Source organism: Rattus norvegicus, chromosome 16, assembly GCF_036323735.1.
Source record: "Rattus norvegicus strain BN/NHsdMcwi chromosome 16, GRCr8, whole genome shotgun sequence".
NCBI classification, from domain to species: domain Eukaryota; kingdom Metazoa; phylum Chordata; class Mammalia; order Rodentia; family Muridae; genus Rattus; species Rattus norvegicus.
Window position 1 is genome coordinate 60,724,300 of NC_086034.1, and position 20,698 is coordinate 60,744,997.

Genomic DNA, 20,698 nt, shown 5'->3' on the forward strand with positions numbered 1-20,698 from the left:
CTGAGGTTAAGGAAAAGGGGAAGAGAAGAGACAACAGTCTGCTTGAACTTTCAAGTAAAAACCTGTATCTGGTTTATCAGAGTTTTAAATTTTCTCCAGTGAAGAGCTTTGTGCTCTTACTTAGAACAGGGAGCACAGAAGTCACTCATTCAGAAGAGAGGTTGCTCTTACTCTCGGGTTCCAACAGCAGAGGTTCTCCATGTATTCACTACATTGAGATCCCCATGATATCTGGTGTATCAGATATTTTCATTATGAGTCATAAAAGTAAGCTAAAGTTATAAAGGAACAACAAAAATACCTTTGTGTTTGGAAGTTACCACAATATGAGAATCTGAATCAAAGTGCCTTAGCATTAGGGAGGTTGAGAATTACTGTCCTAGAGCTTCTGAGGAATGAGTATTCACTCTCTCTTTTGAATAAGTAAAACTCCCAAATCTATGTTCAGATAAGGAACATAGATTTTATGTTTGTAATGCAAACAGGAAGAGATTCGAATCACTGGAATCATGGCAAGAGACTAGAATAATGACTTCCCTTATTGTTTCTTCTATGAGAAATACATCGATATATAGTGGTACAGAGATGACTAAGTGGTTTAAAGAGTTTAGTGTTCTTGCAGACGTCCCGAGTTGTCTTCCTAGCACCCATTTTGGGTAGCTCACAACTCGAGCTCCAGGAAAACTGATCCTCTGTCATTTATGATCTGTACTTACATGTACATACTTATATACTCAATTGAAACAATTAGATCAATTTTATTTATTGAAAAATAAATTATTTGAGAGCCTCAACTGTGACTCTCAGTTGATCTTATCTTTAAATCTCATATGGGCAATTTAAAAGAGAAGGGCACCTCTGAATGTGTCAGAAAAAGTGAGATTCATAGAGCTCAAAATGAAACAAAATATAATTTTATATATTTTTAAATTGCAATACATTTAATTTGTGTTTAAGAATATCATCTAGGTGCTGGCTGGTTTTCATTAAGCTGACTCATACCTAGACTTATCTGTGTGGAGAGAAGATTGACTGTGTGAAGAGGAAATTACTCTATCAGCTTGCCTGTAGACACAGCTATAGATTATTGTCTTGATTAATGATTGATGGGCGACATTGGCAGTACTGGGCAGGTGATCTTTAGTTGTTAAAGGCAGTTGGAGCTAAGTCCTTTAGGCAGCTTCCTCCTTGTTGTCTGTTGAACCTGCCTCCAGATTCCTGTCTTAAGTCTGCCTGACTTCCATTCATGGTGGACGGTTGCCTGGAAGTGCCGGATAAAATAAGTCCTTTATCTCAAAATTTCTTTTAATCATGGAATTTTACCAAGTAATAGAAATCATAAAAAGACAGTTTAGGAAATCACTGTCCAGCCAAAGTTTGAAGGACTATTCTAGATTTTTGTTTGTTTGTTTGTTTGTTTCTTGGTTTAAAATCTACACTTACATCATAGATGAATCCTGAGGGGTTTATTTTTCTTTGTCTCTCTGCCTCTGTCTATCTGTTGCTCTTTTACTGTCTCTCTCTGTCTGTACATGTGTGTGTCTCATGTGTATATATGTCTGTGTATCTAGCCTCTGTATCTGTGTATGTGTGTGTGTGTGTGTCTGTCTGTCTGTCTGTCTGTGTCTGTGTCTGTGTGGTGTGGTGTGTATGTGTCTGTCTCTGTGTCTCTGTCTTTCTGTATGACTGTTCATCTCTGTTTCTCTCTCTATCTCTCTTTCTCTTAAAACAAAGGCTTCTAATTAATTTTTAACTTATTGATTCTTTTGTAATTTATTCATATACAAGATTTTTAAATCAAAGTTATTCTTCTTGTCCTTTTTTCCTCTCCTTCCTTCTGCAACAATGCCACATTCTCAACTCTACTGCAACTCTAAACTTGTTATGGGCAGAGTGCTGGATGGGAGTTTATTTACTCGAACAAGAATAATGTTTCTGCCTATCTCTTCCATGATATTTCTTTAAGATGTGGCACATTTGTCTAGTTTAAGAATAAGTGTTGATCATCATTTGTGTTCAGTCCATTGGATTATTATTTACATTGTAACCACGTATGTGGTGTCTTCAATAATTGGACCTTATCATCTAGCTCTGGTGTCCAACTAAGGAATGGCAAAGGCTGGCATTATTATAGCATCCTCTGGAATCTCCCTGAAGAAAAGTTCATAAGAAGGTGTCTCCCCAAAAATGTTATTATATTTTTATTAATAACTGATAGATCTTATGAGGAGCATTGTCCAGACACTCTTTTATCTTAGTATTATATTTTTAATTTTTTTTGTAGAAGATAATGAGTTAACACATCTTTTCATAGATCTTTTATATGTTGTTTAACCAGTTCCCATTAATTTCTCTTCAGCCCATTCCTCTGGGTCTGTATGTAAACCTGCCTACCCACAGCTTTCTTCTTTCATTTTCACATTATGAATATTTTTACTATCCCTTTTCCCTTCCAATACCTTCTCCTCCAGTAACTTTTTGGTCTGTATGGATAAACACACAATTCTAAATGTTCAATGATAGCAACATATGAGAGAGTAGGATATTGCTATTTTGTGCTTGAATTAGTCAACTCTGCAATATTTTTGAGTTTCATGCATGTATCTATATCTTCACAATTTCAATTTTCCTTGCAGTTGAATAAAATTATCATATATATATATATATATAATTCTACCTTCATATCTGCATATCTGCTCGTCACTTGAGGAAACATAGGCTGATTTTATTGCTTAGCTCTTGTCAATACAGCAGCAGTGTATGTGAATGTTTAAGTAACGCTGTCATAGGATACAGAGTCCATTGGGAATCTGCCTATAAGTCATATTGTTGAATCATATGCTAAATCTGTTTCTATCTTTTATTTAGAATCCTCATACTGATTTTCACAATCATTGTATGAACTTATATTTCCATCAATAGTGAATAAGTGTTTTTCCCCACTGCCAGGGGTGACATAGAGTATCAATGTTATTTTGATTTGAATTTTCCTGATAGCATGTAATGTTGAATATTTTTAATCTGTTTATTAACTATTAATTTTTTTGGTCTGAAAAGTCTCGACTCAGTTGCAAAACAAAATTTCAATTGAATTGTTTGTTTATAATACTCAGTTATTACAGCCAGCAACATTTCTGTAAAGTCAAAACTTCCTCTGGTTAATTATATTTAACCAGAATCCTCCATATTCTATTTTTTAATTCTATTTTGTTGACCTGTGGGTGCATCTTAGTACTACATTGCCTCAGATTCTTAGTTTACATTTGGTCTTAGGGTTCAGAGGTTTTTAAAGAAATAATAGAAATAAAGGAATTGCCTGTTTTTATATGTTTATGAATTTCTGGCAAAACTATAAAAAGAATATTGGATATAGCAAGTGATTATCTTGATCATGAACATCAGTTTTAAGATTTATTACCTTAAGATGTGTTTAATGCTTCATAACTACTTATGCATTTTAATTTATGAATGTCATCTTAACATATTCAAATAATTAAAGTTTTCAATGTATATATTAGTAGTCATTGAATTATGTCTACAATGATACTTATTTAGTCTTTTTTTATATGAGTGAGTGAGAGAGAGAAAGAGAGAGAGACTGACTGTATGTGAGCAAGAACTTTTTTTAAGATTTATTTTATTCATATGAGCTGCCTTCAGGCACAACAGAAGAGGGGATCAGATCCCATTACAGATGGTTGTCAGCCACCATGTGGTTGCTGGGATTTGAACTCAGGATCTCTGGAAGAGCAATCAGTGCTCTTAACCACTGAGCCATCTCTCCAGCCCCATTTAGTCTTAAACTTCTTTAGGATTTTGTATATTATCTTGATTTGATTTTATTGAATTATAGTTCATTAATTTCATAATCAGCATGTCTATTGATATTGTATAAAAAGATTGTGTATATGTCTCTGTGTGTTGGGAGACAGAGAGAGGGGAAGAGAAGCAGGGAAAGAGAGAGGATTCAACTTTGATTTTATAATTTATCAATTGTTAATTTTATTTGCTTTTAATCAGTTTAGAGTATTAACCCTTTTCTTGTTTCAGAACAGAAAAATGAGGTTAGATGGTTGGAGAGTTGTTTTTTGTTTGTTTGTTTGTTTGTTTGTTTTTCAATCTTTAAACCTGGCAAGTGTAGCTATACATTCCACTCTTGAATGGACTTTATTGAACCCCATACCTTTCACAATCACATTACTCCCATGTGTCTCCTTCTTTAACTCATAATTGGTCAGTGTGCAATATCAATATTTTACATATCTATGAAAATAATAAGATGTAAATATTTTAGAAAAGTATCACTTGCTTTGACAGTTCTTGGGGTTCCAGGATTGAGAGCACATGGTCGTCTGGGGCTCTAATTAATTCCAAAGGTTCTGAAATTGTTTGTATTCATTAGTTGCTCCACTTTGCTGTTGTTTGGGAGAATTTATCACTGTGCCCTTCCGAATGTCAATTTCCAAAACTCTTTGTATCTTTCCAAAGAACTTTAAGTTAGAATAATATTGTTTCCACTTTCCAAACAGAAACATTAGTGTCAAAGAATGAAATTGTTCTTTCAAGATAGCAGAGCTTGTTTATAATATTGGTAGAATTTAACCCCAGGTTTTACTTCTTTTTTTTCAAGTACTATACTTTTTCACTATATCATAGCCTGTGCACTTATTTTCCAGCTACTATCATTTTGTTTTATCGTCATGAAATGAGTTCTGGAGATGACAGTCTCTAGCCTCTAATTTCACAGATGATGAAACTGTAACTCGAAGCTTGACTAGTTTAATATGTGACATTTCACTTTTTGACTCCTGACTGCCATAAGGTAGTAAGTCAACATGCTCCTTAAAAGCTTGTTATTATCCTAAGTATGAATTTGTTAATGTTCCATACATTACTTTTGTCTCACTATAGGCCACACATTTCATCTGCCAAAAATGTCGGTACTCTCTTGAGCCAGGTTAACCAAGTATTGACTTTCTACTATTGCTAATGGTGAAAGACTGTGGAGGCAAAAGTCCTAGAGTGGCTAGGTTGAAACTTCTATACAGTGTTCCCTAGTCACTGTCAGAAAAAGACTCCAGAGAAAAGAAGCAGTAAAGAGTAGACAGGGTATGAGATAACACCACCCAGTGATTGTTACATGCAGACTTTCTCAGGTTATGAATATCACTAAAAACTGGAAACATCACTTGGAAAGTTTGGCTACTGTGTAAACTTGAATGGAGAGGAGAATTATTCATGACTTAACTTAGAGAAAGTATGAGGAATTCCAGGAATATATCAAAATTTTCCTGGGTTGGGGTTATTCCCTTTTAATACTTTTATATGGGCATTTAACATGTGACAATGCACTTAGTCCATTTGTCAATCCCCATTTTTGTAAGACTAATCACAAAGAGGTCATTGTACTGAAGCAAGGGCAGTTGTGTTGTGCTATTCAGTGCTTATTTATGGTGATGTCATACTTCTTTGAATAGTCATGAGATGCTCTGTTGTACTGTGGCTCTGAGGTTGTACTGCCTCTAGCTACCATGTTGTAACTAGTGTCTTTTTACCCTGTGTTTTTCTGGGTAATCCCACTGTTACTCTATTTTAAAAAAAAATGGTCACATATTCAGCAACTTAGAGTTACAGCTAGTTATCAACTCAGTCTACAGATCAAAATCAAGGTTTGAAATGGCTTATCTTTTTAGGTTCTTACATCAACAAAACCAAACTGTTGATAGGACTCATTCCTATTTACAATAGTGGAGTGTTTCCACTATTCCATATTGAAATATGACAGAATTTACTTATCTGGTATGAACCTTGTTCTTTACCTGCTTTCAAAGGTGTGCTGTCTGTTAGGATCTCCCTGAGACTAAAGTCAGTTCTTGTCTCTTTCAACTTACAAAAGAATTTCCATTTCATATTTCTAAGCAATGGATTGAATATGCATCCTTTCTGAAAGCCACGTTGAATCTTCATCTCTAGTTTAGTGGTAGTAAGATGTGTGGTCTGGAAAGCTGATTAAACTCAGAGCAGACATAACCTATAATTTGATTATGAATGTGTCAGTCTCTAGAAGTACATGGAAAGAATTTTTTCTGTGATTTTTGTTAAACTTATCTCAGTTTAGAGCAGCAAAGACACTTTTTTTGCTTTGGATTTTTCCTCAGAGCTAAATTCCTGCGTCACTTAAGTAGGTCAGGATCAACATATGTAACATCATATTCCCCAAATCAACTGCTCCAGGGCCTTAGGTATACCTGAAATTTTCCTTTACCATGATAAATAGCCTGCTGATGGAATAAATGTAGGGAAAATAGGAGTAAAATATGTAAGACAGGTATGTGTTATGCCATTTGGATAATCTGTCTAAAATGGGAGCTAGAACTGCTTTCTCTTGAAACTTTTAATTCTTTTTATAAGGAACAAGGCCTGTATAGATTCACCAAAAATATTACATGGCAGATGTGCATGTGGTCCAAACTGTTGTCACTGGGTATAAGAGAAGCAATTTACCAGTTCAGTTGAGATTTGCTGTCAGAATAATGGATAGATTCGCAACCAAAAGAGACATGGAAGTGAAACAAAATAAAAGGTATCTCTGTATTTACTTTTCTCACTGTGATCCTTTAGTCAAAGTAAAAAAGTAACTTATGTTAGTTTTAAAGATTCGTCTTTAGTAAATAAATATATTTCATCCTCCACTCAAGCGACTTTACTTTTAAACATCATTTTTTCATAAAACTGCAATTAGATTTACTGAGAAGTGCTTCTGTGAGAGGCTAGTTAAGAACGATGCATCAAATCCTATGAATACATAGGCTTGGGAAAATTAACTTTCCAAAAGTTCCCAGTAAGTTATTATGTCTAATTAAACAATGTAGCAAAGCTTTAAGTTTGACTATAATAAGAACAATTTTTGCATAAAGGTTCTGAAATAAATGGACTACTTCCAGGGAGAAGTGAAAGACTCCTGCAGAGGATTATTTCTTCTGTAACCATGAGAAAATGGAGCTTGATCTCCACAGACAGCTGAATGAGATATCCTGTTTGTTGCTAGATTCTATGACTATGAAAATACCATAGACTGTCTTTACTTTAAGTTACAGTTTTGTAGTAGATCCAGCAGAAAGATGGTACCAAAATGACTTGTAAAACTAACTATTCTGAGATATGAATTCCATTTGGGAGGTATTTCCTTATAAGTAAGTATGAATCAAACCACATGTTTTAAATACTAAAGTAAGGTTCTTAAATAATATCTAAATGAATGAAGGCCAAGCAACAATAGCTGGAGGATCTGGAGTCACATAAAGAATAGTAGCAATGAGCACCTACTTCATGTAATACTACCTTGCCTAGGGCTGGACTTCATTCTTGACTTAATGTAGACATTCTGTTCTACTGATTAGTCTGATTCACCCATGACCTTATCTAAGTTGACCCCTGAAAAATGACATCTCTTGATCTTAAATAAGGAACATCTGTGTTCTTTTTAATCTATCTGACTTCAAAAAAGTTATTTTTTAAGGATAGTCTTAAACTATTGAGGTCATGTAAAATCAATAGTGAAGTCTAAAAAATATAGAGAATATCTGAGAGACAATGTACAACTCAGTATGATTGAGGGTAATACAATGTGGGGTAAAAATTGTATGCTTTATTAAAATAATTGACTTAAACTACTATATGCATCAAATATTTATCCATGGTATTTTCTCTTATAACAAGTAATTATTACTCTCATAGGATTTTAGATCTTCTACCTCAGTCTCCCAGTTATATTATTTTTTTACATACTCGATCAACTTTTGATCATGTCTGCTACTAGCAAGGATCTTACCATATATAAAGTCCTTTCCTCTTTAGTTGGGTGCTATATTAAAAAAATACTTCTAAAATATTATTTAATCTAACTTCGACACTGTAACTAATGACAGAAATTTGCCTGCTTTCTGAAACTATTCATAATTCATCAAATTGGTTAGGTATTTAAATACAACTATTAAATTAAAATTGATGTTTCTGTATATCTAACTCCCAAGACCATGGTTCCAAGACATAGTTAATGTCAGTAGATTTAGAAAATAAATTTTGGCTGAGAGAGGTGGCTCAGCCATTAAAGACTAAGCTCAGAACCATATATATAGACCAGCATGCAATCAAGTAGATAGATTTTAAAAATGACTAAAGTAACTAAAGTAGCAGAAACCTATCCAAAAAGATTTAAACTAGCTCACTAACTGCATAAAGTATCCTATTGTTTTCCCTACTTTGTCTTTACAAAATATTTGCAAGGAAAACAAGGACATTTAGTTGAATGTGTAAGGATCCATAGTGCCTTCTCGTTATACTGGGCTCTAAAAAGCACTTATATTACCATTATGTGAATTAAAGAATTGCTTACACATCTCTGAATTTTACTCTGTTAACCAGGAATGAAGAGACTTTTTTCCCGAAGGGCAACTTTTCACTTCATGAAAAATGCTGATTCTATTACTAGTGTGTAATTCCAATTAAATAGTGCATTTCTTCAACAACTCTAGATATTAATAGCAAGCATATATTAAAAATTCATTTATGGGCAGCACTTCTAATACTATTGAATGTCTTGGTGAAACATGAGCTGAAAAGTGGCATAATTAACATATTTCACAGTGTCAAATTATGGAGCTCTGTGGTTCCTTATAAAATAATGCTTGTGTAGCAGAATGCAATCATGATAGTTTCTCTAGCTTCACAATGTGTGCACTTGTGCTCCTTGTCAATTTAATATGGATAAGTATCTTGCTTAGCCTTGAATTAATCTATGTAAAAGAGTATTCAGATTGAAATCAAATAAGCTTTAAAAGAAGGCAGTCACCTAATTTAGTGATTCTAATTATTAATTCCTATTCTTCTCACTTAGTGTAGTATCAGTAGTATCATTTTAAAAATTAAAGGTATTAAAAACCCTACTGCTTGGTGTGTAAACAGTAAGTAAATTGTCATGGGAATAATATTTTGGTCAGGATTTTAGTGAACTTGCACTAAAGTCTGGCTTATATAAAGACTACAACTTAGCTAGAATGGTAAGATACGAGAGTCAGAAGAGAAGCTGAACGAACCAGGCAGATTACAAAGAAAGCATAGCTACCAGCTGGCATGTGGGTGGGAGCTAAGAAACTTGTTTCATCTGCTTTATTCCCAAGAGTTATCATTATTCCTCACACAAACTAGGTTTCTGTATGCCAGCGAGATTGCAGCTTCCAACTACCTTGTAATATAGAAGCTCTAAAACTGATACATTAGTTTTTAAAAGAATAAAGACCAATAGGTAAGAAAAGACTGTATATACATTTTTATTCCTTACAATGAGAATATTGTCATTGTCTTCATCCTTGTAAACGTTGTCATCGTCATCATCGTTGTCGTTGCCGTCCTGGTCGTCGTCGTCGTCATCATCATCATCATCATCATCATCATCATAATGTTTGTTATTAAATTCTGTGAGTTGATAGTAAAATAACGAAAGGGAAATCACAACTATTAATCTATGGTAGTAATGCATTATGTTTATTCCTGTCCCTGGGAGAACTATTTTAAAATAAGTAATAGAGTTAACTAGAGTCTTTTAAAAATTATCATCACTTAGATGAAGGGAAATTGCCAAAATGCTGCTTTAAATTTAAACACACAGACATAACACCAGGCATCCTCTGTTTTAATCATAAGAAAATTTTATTGCAATTTGCCTGAGACAAAGAAAATTTAATATTAGTATATAACCTGTGGAGATTCTTTTCCTAACTCTATGCTTCAAGATTGAAGTTAGAGAGCAAATATAACTTTATTAACATTCTTCTATAAAGAATCAAAATTAACATCTTAAATCACCCAGAATGCAATTTTCCTCAGAAACTTAGTAATTTCTTCAGTTTGGTGCTTGCAGAAGCAGTTTAACATGGAGTGGTCCCTCAAGTACCATTTGGTGATAAACATCTACCTCCATAGGCATTTTTATAAATTAAAAGTTATTATTTGTTTGCCAAGATTTTTTTTACAAGTGTTGCTCCAGAGGATTCCTCTAATTGACTAGCTCCCCAGGTGCTTGGCAAACAGTGCCCCATGCCACAGAAGTCCTTCCAAAGAACATATGTCCCCTGAACTTCACTGCCCACTGGGTTCCAAATTAGGTCAGAGTATATGAGATGAAAGATGCCTCTATGCACATTCAAACAACAAATGGATGTGCTACATTCTTAAAGTGGCCGTAGTCAAATCATCTTGCTACCTGAATATACAAATTTGGAAGCTCATGGGAGCTCATTGTGCTCTGTTTTCCTCATCACAGAGAAAGAAGAAATTAAGCCAGTGAGGTTTTGAATATCGTTACAAAGAGATGAGGCCGTGAGCTTGAGGAAGCAGAAATAACATGTAAAGACAAAGAAAAGGTCACCAGGACCATTATTAGGTAAAAAGTTTGTTCCGAGCCACAGCAGTGTTGAACTGGAATATAAGGAGGAAGTAACTGTGAAGACCTAAGGCAGGTAAATGGATGAAGTAAGGAAGGCAAAGCTCATTACAGATGCCAAGTATCTTGAATACCATTGCTAAGGAGGTCGCTAGTATCCTAAGAAAGCAGGAACCATTGAACACTTTTAGTATTTAAATAATATGAATCCTATGATGGTATAGGTTGTTTTTTCTCAACTAGCATAGGGAGTTCAGGTAAAACTAAAGACATAATGAACCAACTGGTAGAAAGCTTCACAGAAATACAGCAGAGAAAATAGAAATGGGAGTAGCAGATTTAGCTTGGGAAAAGAACACAGGAAACAGATTTGATTTGCGAGGGAAGGGTTGGATCTGACTATCATAACCCAAATAGAGGTTATAGTAAATGTGGAAGAGACATAAATACCTGTATGTTGATCACCGGAGGACTGACTGGTCACCCACATATTGGAAAAGAGAGAGGAATAGGAATAATTATGTACTCAGAATCTATCTATCATAAAGATTTATGCCACTTGATGACACATTTCCATATTTTATGCTGGTACAATTATAAACAGTGTTTTAAATGTGATTCAACATTTCTGGTTTTATCATGTAAATACAAAGAGTATGATTTGGCTGTGTATTTAGATACAGAACAATGCATAATCTACAAGCAATATTCATAATCTCTTTCCTATTGTCTTGAATATATCTTTGAGACATCTCACTGGGAAACAAGCATTATGTTACAAAATAAAATAAGCTAAGTAAATTCATTTGATTAGAAGCATGGTTAGAGATTTTTTCTTGTTAATATGGAAGAGTTTCATTAATTGTCTGTGTCACCTGCTTTTCCTATTTTTATGACTTGAGTGACCTATTCACAAATAAGGAATTTAATTTTTTAACCATTAATTTACTTGTTTATCAACACATTCTAGCTTCAAGTGGAAAGAGCACTTGATTCTATTTAAGTAATTTCAAGATAGAAGATGGTATCTTATTTGGTAATACATATATGTCTGAATCCGCAGCAGATCAATAATTTAATCCTGCATCTTTATAGGAGCAGAACATTACTAATCAGGATGATTCAGTTACTTTGTCATATAAGTATTTAGTAATCTCACAGTATTTGCTAATCTACACAGGTTAAACCTCTAAGGAATTATTTTTTGATGTGAGTGGAGGTAGAACAAAATAAGGAAATTACAAAAAATTGTAGATAGTTGGAGGTAACAATGAAAGCTCAAAAAATCATATTACACCTCCAAATATGATGTATACTACTAAAGATCCAAATGCAATTTTTTGTTTGTTTTTTTGTTCGTTTTGGTTATTTCATTTATTTACATTTCAAATGTTATCCCCCTCCCAGGTCTCCCTTCTACATAATACTCTAGGTCAAGAATGTGTTGAAATAGTAAAGCATCTATACTGTGAAGGTTATATTCATAAGGATATAGGTGAGGCCAGGAGAACCTCATGTTCTTATTTTATCCCAGGCTTTCTGCTGATGATTTTCAACTTCTTAAATGTCTTTGGAAATACATTGTACTGAGCAGAGTATTATCTTTTGCTCACACTCAGGGAAAGTAAAATTGTCACACGTAGGAAGATAACTGCCTATTTACTCACAAAAGGTATCATTTGCCCTTGAGTAAATTAGCATATTTCTGCACTTACAAAAAGACCTTGAATCATATGGTTAATTCCATCCACTTAGCCTTGTCCAGGAGGCTTGTGATCCCTATTCTTGAGCAGTTTCTGATGCCTTTACCATTAGGAACACTTCACAATCCACACAAAGACAGTAGGGGAAAAAAGGACTTCTTCAAAGCAATTAATTTCTAGGCTCAGACTCTTTAAAGGAAGAAAACGTTAGTGTTTAATAGTAGGGTCAGTGCTAATTTAACTTATTCATGGATGATTCAGTCAATGCCTTAGCGTTAAAACAATAGAAGCTTCACTATTGAGATTAGCTGTGAGGATTACATCACCATCACAGAGCAGCCAAGCTATGCGCAAGTACAACCATGTGGTTGGTGAGTAGCACTGGACTAAGGTCAGAGTGGAAATCCTACCCATTATTCCCCAGTATAGCAAGCAGGGGCATGTTAGTGTTTCTGATATTTTAAGTGTGTGAGATGAAGTGTCCAATGATGAATCCATAGTTCTTCAATCATCTCAATAAATAATAATATCCCTCAAAGTTCAATGAGTAGCTTTTCTAATTAACTCCTTCTGGCTTGAAATGATATGAGTTCAAAGTCAGCTTTGTAATGTGTCTGCTGCAACATTCTGAGGGAGCTGAAACTCTATTTCTTTGAATGGTGAAAGCATCTGAACTTCCCAAGTCTAGGGTCTATGGCAATGGGTTTCTGCTTTCTGTTATAGAGATGTTGACTGGGAAAGCAGATTTCTTCTTGCTCTCTTTGATAATAAAGAGAAGAAAGGCCAATAGAACCAAATGCAATCTCTATGCCATTTCTTCTCATTACAGCATTTCTGTAATAGCCGACTTAAGCTAAAAGCAAACTAAGGTCAATGCATGAAATGTTATAGGATTGAACACTTACTGCCTTTCTATAAATGCAAGATGATGCCATCACAGATTATTTTTGGTTTTGCAAAACAAATTACTGTAGCTTACTTGGTCTTGTTTGATGATGTAATTTTGAAATCAATTCTATTTTGCGATATAATTTGTGCCTTCATGGACACTGTGTTCTATATTTCCCTTACTGAGCCCATAATCACATAGAAATATATAAAACATAAATGAGAAAAGCTGTTACTAAATAACTAAATAAGAAAAATGTTAGTGTACCAAGTACAAACTTGTCAATGGTGGAACAGAAGAATCTATGCTGAGAGAGAAGGATTCACCAAAACAGTGTCAGGTTCTCAGAGCTTTGGTTCAACTAAAGCATGAGGAATTATCTAAATTATCTTCTAGACCTTCACCATGGATATGATTATACATACATACATACATACATACATACATACATGCATACATACATACATATATACAGCTATAGATATATATAGAGAAATATCTTACCACAAAAATTAAAATAAAAAATCTTCTGCTCAAATCTAGGCTTCTAAATGATCAACCTCTTCCTCTCTATCCAAGCATACTCTCTGAGTGAGATAAGGTGTCTTTATTTGCTATGTAATGATAATCTATGCAAAGAAAAGGTTAATACTGCAAATCATTCTTATAAATATTTTTATAAAGTTTTGTAATATTTCACAAACTTTGACTTTGTGAAAAACTTTGTATTTCACAATGTCAACTTCAACTTAATTTATAGGATCATTTTATGAGGAGGAAGCACTGAAATGCATGATTAACATTTTATAGATTTTATATACATATGTATTTCAGACTTACCAGAACAGCAAAATTGCTGCACAAATCTCTCCCAATTCTATGTATATTATATGAACACTATTTCTTTCAATTTTTGAATGAAGAAGATAAGATTGTCAGAAAAGGGAATGATTGGGTTGAAGAGATGGGTCAGCCATTAAAGGCTAGGCTCAAAACCAAAATTATAAGAAAAGGGAATGATGAATTGCAGCTTTCCATGTCTGGGTCATCAGTTTCAGATGACTCATTAATAAAAGGAAAACATCTCAGAGGCCTTAGTTGGATTACTTAGAAAGGTATTTTCTTTAATGTAAACAATTTTGTTGTAAATGAAATTATATTATCACCATATTTAGATGTCATGTGGACATTCAGAAGAATGTATCTTACAGATTCAGGTGAAATTTTCTGTAATAAGGAGAGCTCTCCCGCCATGAAAATAACAATTACCTTATTGGTTTCATGAGAATTAACATAGTCAGACATAAAACTCCCAATTCATGATGGAATCAGCAGTGTGTTAAGATAAATTCCGGACCCCCATCTGAGCACAGGCTCAATGTAGACACATAGTTGCAATGCCAGTGAGATGTCCATGGTGAAGAAACTTTCACGACTTTGTCAGCATCCCCATTGAAAGCCATGGTAGTTGAATTATCACAGAACTGACTGGATCAAAGGTGGCTCTTGTCCAGTGAAGCCACACATTGACGAGATGCACAGACTGTGCACGGGCAATTGATAAATATATAATTACATGCTTGCTTTTCAAAACAGCACTGGAGGTAGACTATAAATGTGTGCTTTGAAAAAGAATATAGTCTAACTAATTTAAGGGGAGACTGGTTTTCAACAAGAGTTGCTGCTGCTAAAGGATGGAATCTACTTGCAAAGATGCAGGCTGCCAAATCTGATTACTTGCAGGCTGCTGAGCAGTGAGCAGGTTCTCACTCTCCTTGACTCACCTTCCTGAGCTCTCTGCTGACTTCCCCCTGTCAGGCTCCTAAGTGCCGCCCAGCCTGTTTTCTCTATAGAGCCTGGTTGGTAGATTTTCTTGGACCAGATCTCTGTTAGCTGGTATTTTCTTGGAAATGAGATGATTGACAGTAATGGGGCATTGTTAAGAATGGAAAATAGCTCCAGTTCTTCTTGAAGAACATGCATTTTAGTAGCAGGTGCCATTTTACTCATAAAGCTACATGACTGGTGAAGTTTCACAGTCTAAGAATGGTAGATGGAGACACACCTTTTATTTAAAAGAAATGTAGCCTGTGTCCTTTTAAGCTTCGTTAGTTGAACAAGTTAAGGACAAGGCACCATGACCACCAGTACTCCATGTTGTCTTGTTGTTTACAACAATAGGATTTACATGTTTCGTGAGCTTTATACTGCCAATTACCATGAGTTGTTACAGAAAGAGGTGTTATTACCCATCACGTACTTTTACTCTTCTTCACTGCCAAGTTTCAGCAGAACGTAAACGTAGTACAGGTTTTCCTTGGATCTTCATGTCGACGTATTATACAACAGACAGAGGCAGGAGTCACAAAACATAATGTTAGTCCAAAAGGAGAAATATTGAAACAAATGAATCAGAAACTTAAAGAATTAGCTAACATGAGTAGTCTCTACAAAGGTTTATTTACCAAGCTTAGAGACATTCAAACCTCGATAAGACAAATGACATAGGCAAATTCAAAACATGCAAAAATGAATGCCAGTAAGTTATGATTTGAGAATAGCATTTGGTGAAGAGATGAGTTCAATTCTTATCATATTAGACTTGACGTTCTGTTATCATTCCAGGCCACACCCCTAATATTACTCTCTATATTTTACAATGTGTTTTATTTCAGTTCATTTTCCAAAGTGCTGGTCATAGGTATAAACACTTCAAGCAGAAATGCTGGCGAAGTTATGTGCTTCAGACAGTAATTGAATTGTCAATAACTATAGTAGAGCAGTGTTTGTTACCACTTGCAAACTGTCTTGAAAAATTCAGGGAGGCCCGTAGTGAAAAGTTGGGCATGTTCCTATTGTACCCTAATATCATATTGCCAACAGTGCAAGTCACAAGAAATGAAAGACTTTGAATTCTATCAAGTGAATTACATGCTGGCAACAAGCGATCACACAGTTGCCTGTGGAACTTGACACTGCCATTATGTTACAGGGCACGTGCTGCCTTCATGATCATGAAAACCAAAATGGATATATTTCTGGGAAAAATTCCTAAGACTCCTACCTCTGTGGGGTTCTGCAGTAACACAGTTGCAGTCTGACCATATGCTTCCTTTTAGCATTTCTGATAACTTCTGGGATTTGGCTTCAGTTTGTCTGTGTTGGAAATACCATATTGTGGCCGGCAGGAATGCCTGGATTTGAGAGACCACAAGTTGACATTTTAGCCAAGGCTGATTATAAGCTGAATCAATTGATCATAATCTCTTCTCCAACCTGAGAGTCAGATGAGATACTTTAAAAAATATTAGGAAGCACCATCAACGAGGGAGGCAGGAGGCAGGAGGCAGGAGGAGATAGGGGACTTGTGGAGGGGGAACTGGAAAGAAGTATAACTTTTGAAATATAAATAAATATAATAGCCAATAAAAATGAATGAAAAAACAACCACAAAATATTTTTATTGCTGTGATTTTTTAATTTATTCTCTCTACGCACACACACACACACACACACACACACACACACACACACACACACACCACACCAGTTCTTGGATTACATTATTTCCTATTATCTTTATTCTCCTCTGATTGCCACACAAACCTTCTAGTCAACTGAATTTTTAAAAGTTATTTCTTTTATTTTTGAGATGATAACATAACCACTTACATCATTTACCTCTTCCCTAAATCCCCATGTACCACTCCTTCTTCTCTCTCAAATCTGTGGCCTCCATTTTTATTATATATTGTTATATAAATATATATTTCTAAATGCAAGACCAGTAAACAAGTCAAAATAAATAGGACCAAGTCACTGATACCACAAGCCCACAGTTTTAGGTAACTAGAGATTCCTAGAACAAGGAAAACATTTTTACCCAGGGAAGATTGGCTGCTCAACACAAATACAAGTGAGCAGCATGAACATATACAAACAGGAGACAATATACAGACTGGGATACTATTTATAAACCAGGATTATAAAGCAAAGGCTAGGGAGGACTAGAGTTAAAGAAAAGACTGAGGAGCTGATGGGGTTTGCAACCCCATAGGAAGAACAACAATATCAACTAACTAGACCCCACCCCCAGAGCTCTCAGGGACTAAACCATCAACCAAAGAACACACATGGAGGGACCCAGGGCTCTAGCTGCAGATGTAGAGATCAACAGAGGAGAAGCCCTTGGTCCTGTGAATATTTGATGCCCCAGTATAGGGGAGTGCTGGGGAAGGAAGGCTGGAGTGGGTCGATGCGTGGGGGAGCACCCCATGGAAGCAAGGGGAGAGGGAATGGGATAGTGTATTTCTGGAGGGGAAACTGGAAAAAGGTATAACATTTGAAATGTAAATAAATAAAATATCCAACAAAAAAAGGGGGGAGAAAGATCCCAGAATACAGACACTTGTGCAATACAAAAATGGAGACACTTACAAAGCAAATTACAGCAGGATACAGAAAGAAAAAAATAGGTAGATAAAGAGGAATGTTCCAAGAGAAGCACTCCAGAACACAGGCCAGAGCACTATGGCAAGCTATATATCTGTGTTACTGTGAGGAAAAGGCATAGCTGAAGAGGGATCTACTCTGGAGTTCTTTCAGATCTAGCCAAAATGCCTCATTCTGATGGCAGCTAGCCTATGCTAACCTAAGCATCATATGAAACAATGAAGTAAGGGTTATAGAGAGCGCTCAGTAGTTAAAAGCACTGAGGACCTGTATTGAAGTTCTCGCAACCAAACGAAGGCTAAAATTCATCTGGAACTCCAATTTCAGGGCATCTGATCTCTTTTATAACCCCTGAGAGGACAGCATGCAGTTGGTGCACAGACATATATGCAAGCAAATCACCCTAAACATAAAATAAAAATAAAGTAAACTAATAGCTGCAGGGAGAAGAAGAATTAGCTTCTCCAATGCAGTGATAAGTCTTAAAACCATATATACACTAGCAACAAAAATGGACTCTGAAAGTCAGCAGATATATAGCATATATAACATTTGCTAAATCATAAGACTTATGGGCATGGAAGGGGCAAAAGGGACAAATAATAGGAGGTCTCGAAGAAAGAAAGTGAGGAACATAGTGATATATTCCATTTCAGTTAAAAAACATTACTCAGGTGGTGACCTACAACTTTAACCCAAAGGTAGCAGAAATAGGCCGATATCTGTGACCTTGAAGCCAGCCTGATCCACAGAGGTAGTTCCAGGGTAACCACGGCTGCGGAATGAAAACGTATGTAGAAAAATTAAAAACTTTACTATATAAATAAAAATTGACAAAACAAACATAATCCTTGCCAGTATTCCAGAAATAATGTAACAAAAGAAATAAGAATCACAATAACTAACAATTCTTTGTTGTTTTTTTAAAACTTATGCTAACCTAGAATCTTTTATATGTGTAAGATATTTTTCTATTTAACAGGATGACATCTAGAAGGAATATACAGGCACAAGAGGAAATAATTTTCTGGTCTTCTAACAAGAATAAACTGCTGCATATGATGTATTTATATTAGAAATGCCTTAAAATGCTTACTTACCATTTTTTGTATAATACACAATAATTAGTCATATTTTTACATTTTGATACTCTCTATTCTGGATTAAAAATAGATGACTTAAGTAAATCAAGATAACAGACTTACAAGTTTTCTCGTATTATTTTTCTGTAAAATGAATTAGCATTGAGTTTTTTATTTTAAATGGAGTGGTATGAGAAACTATTCTTCAAATAATTTTGTAAATATTACCTGCTTATTAAATCCCTAACATGTGGAAGGAAAATATCTTTGTTTCATTGATTATTTGAATAGTAATAGTTTATGATAAACACAAAGAGCCAAGTGATGATAATGTAATTCAATTGAATTTTTGTGACTCTATGAAAGTCACTTCTGTAAATGTAGGTAGATGACAAGGTCAAAGGGATCATGTAGAATAATTGTGGTAACAAACTGGAAAGTGGTGGGTCAGTCAACCTTCAGCCTGTCAAAGAAATGCTTCAAAGTTGGCATGTTTTGTACTGTCAAGGAGGAAGGAAGGGCTAGGGTAAAATGCACTTCCTTTTTATTATTTATTGGTTCATATTAATAAATCAGTTTGGTATAACTGGAGAAATAATGGACAAAATAAAATGTTGTCTGTAACTGGAATTTGCTCAGGATTTTATCCCTTCCTCTCTCCTTTCATAAACAATTCTCTTGGAAAGAACATAAGCTTATGTGCAATGCCCGTATGATAATTAATTGTTTAATGTCCTTGTGATAAGTGATGTCAATGATGGATGAAGAGCCATTTAGCTTTAGTGTTTAAAAGGACAAAGTCAACCACTCCAGCGACTGATACTTTTTTTGTAACCTGTGTTGCTTGTTATGCTTACGTAATTTATCAAGAGCCTCCAGAAACTCCACGTCACCTGCTCCTCAGATCAGAAGGTGACTGTGGCTTTGGGTGGATATTAATCAGCCACAGCACTGCCTGGTCAGAAAGAGCAAGTGTCCTAGCCTTTTACCTCATGACACCTTGTGGGTCCATCCAGCATAGGTCCAAAGGGAACTGCGTGTGTTGGACTGGAATGGCCAGCATGCCTCAGGTGAGATAATGAATGTAACATTCAACCTATGTCTGAAAGCTTCTCTTTCTCTCAGAAACCAGATGTCTGATCACAAGAGCGTCTTTGTTACCCTTTCTTCTCTGTTCTTTAACATTTTAAGGTATAAAGAGAAAATAACTTGGTTATAATTGGGAATTAGAAAGACACAGGAAAATTAAACTGTAAATTGCATATGTTTTATATGGTGTGCATGCTACTAATGTATGTGCGTTAAGCATGAACATGGGTTGCATTCGTGGTGAGGAGGAAAATACTGGAAGACACTTTTTTTTTTCACCTTCAGAAGTAGAGCTGGGTTTTAGTGGAAAGCGCGGTTGCCATGCCAAATAACACAAACCTGCTGTTCTAACCGTGGTTCTTATTGTTGATAACGTAAAAGCCCAGATGAGTATTAATCAATATTCTCAGAAGCAATCAGTTCAGCAGATTTTTAGCTAAGGAAAACCTGAGAATAAAACTGAAGCTCTCTAGGAAAGTCTGTGCTGGAGAGAAAAGCGATTACTCTGTAAAGTACTAGAGGTGGGAGGTGAGCCAGAGGAAAATTTTGTATTTTGTAATTTTTTTTCTAAATTTGGACCTGCTCCAACTTAGTGTAATTATACAAGCAGTGATTGCCAAAAAATAAATATGAACAGAAATGAAGAAAGACAAGATGTTTGAAAGGAAGACTAGAGGCATCTGGTGTGAAGAAAAAAGTCAATAATATGTTGAACTGAGATGAAACATGACTAAACCAAGAATGTTTTCAGGCAATGGCTGGCAAGGTATTTCTACGGGACTATGGGCCTAACAGCAACTTTGGTTGAATTTTTATTTTGACTACATTTGTGTTCAGCCAATATAAACAATCTCTTACTTTAAGTAACAGTTGAAGATTGTCTTAATATTTAGGAAGCCAAAATTGCTTGTAGATGTACATCAATGGAACACGACTTCGGATATTTTTTGCATCACCTACTTACAATTCATCAACATGGAACCCAAAAATAGAAATATCATTTTAAAGTCATGTTGCAATGTCTCTTCCCCACAAAAGTTTC

The 20,698-nt window shown here is 35.1% G+C and overlaps 1 protein-coding gene and 1 non-coding gene across 3 annotated transcripts in view; both read left to right on the forward strand.

Moving 5' to 3' along the window:
- The window catches only part of Sgcz (sarcoglycan zeta), a 1,080,539-nt gene that overhangs the window by 360,582 nt on the left and 699,259 nt on the right, over positions 1 to 20,698 (forward strand). The gene's annotated exons all lie outside the window — the stretch shown is intronic.
- Mir383 (microRNA 383) lies at positions 19,465 to 19,538 on the forward strand. The gene has a single exon (NR_032106.1). It is a non-coding gene; the product is annotated as a microRNA 383 (primary transcript).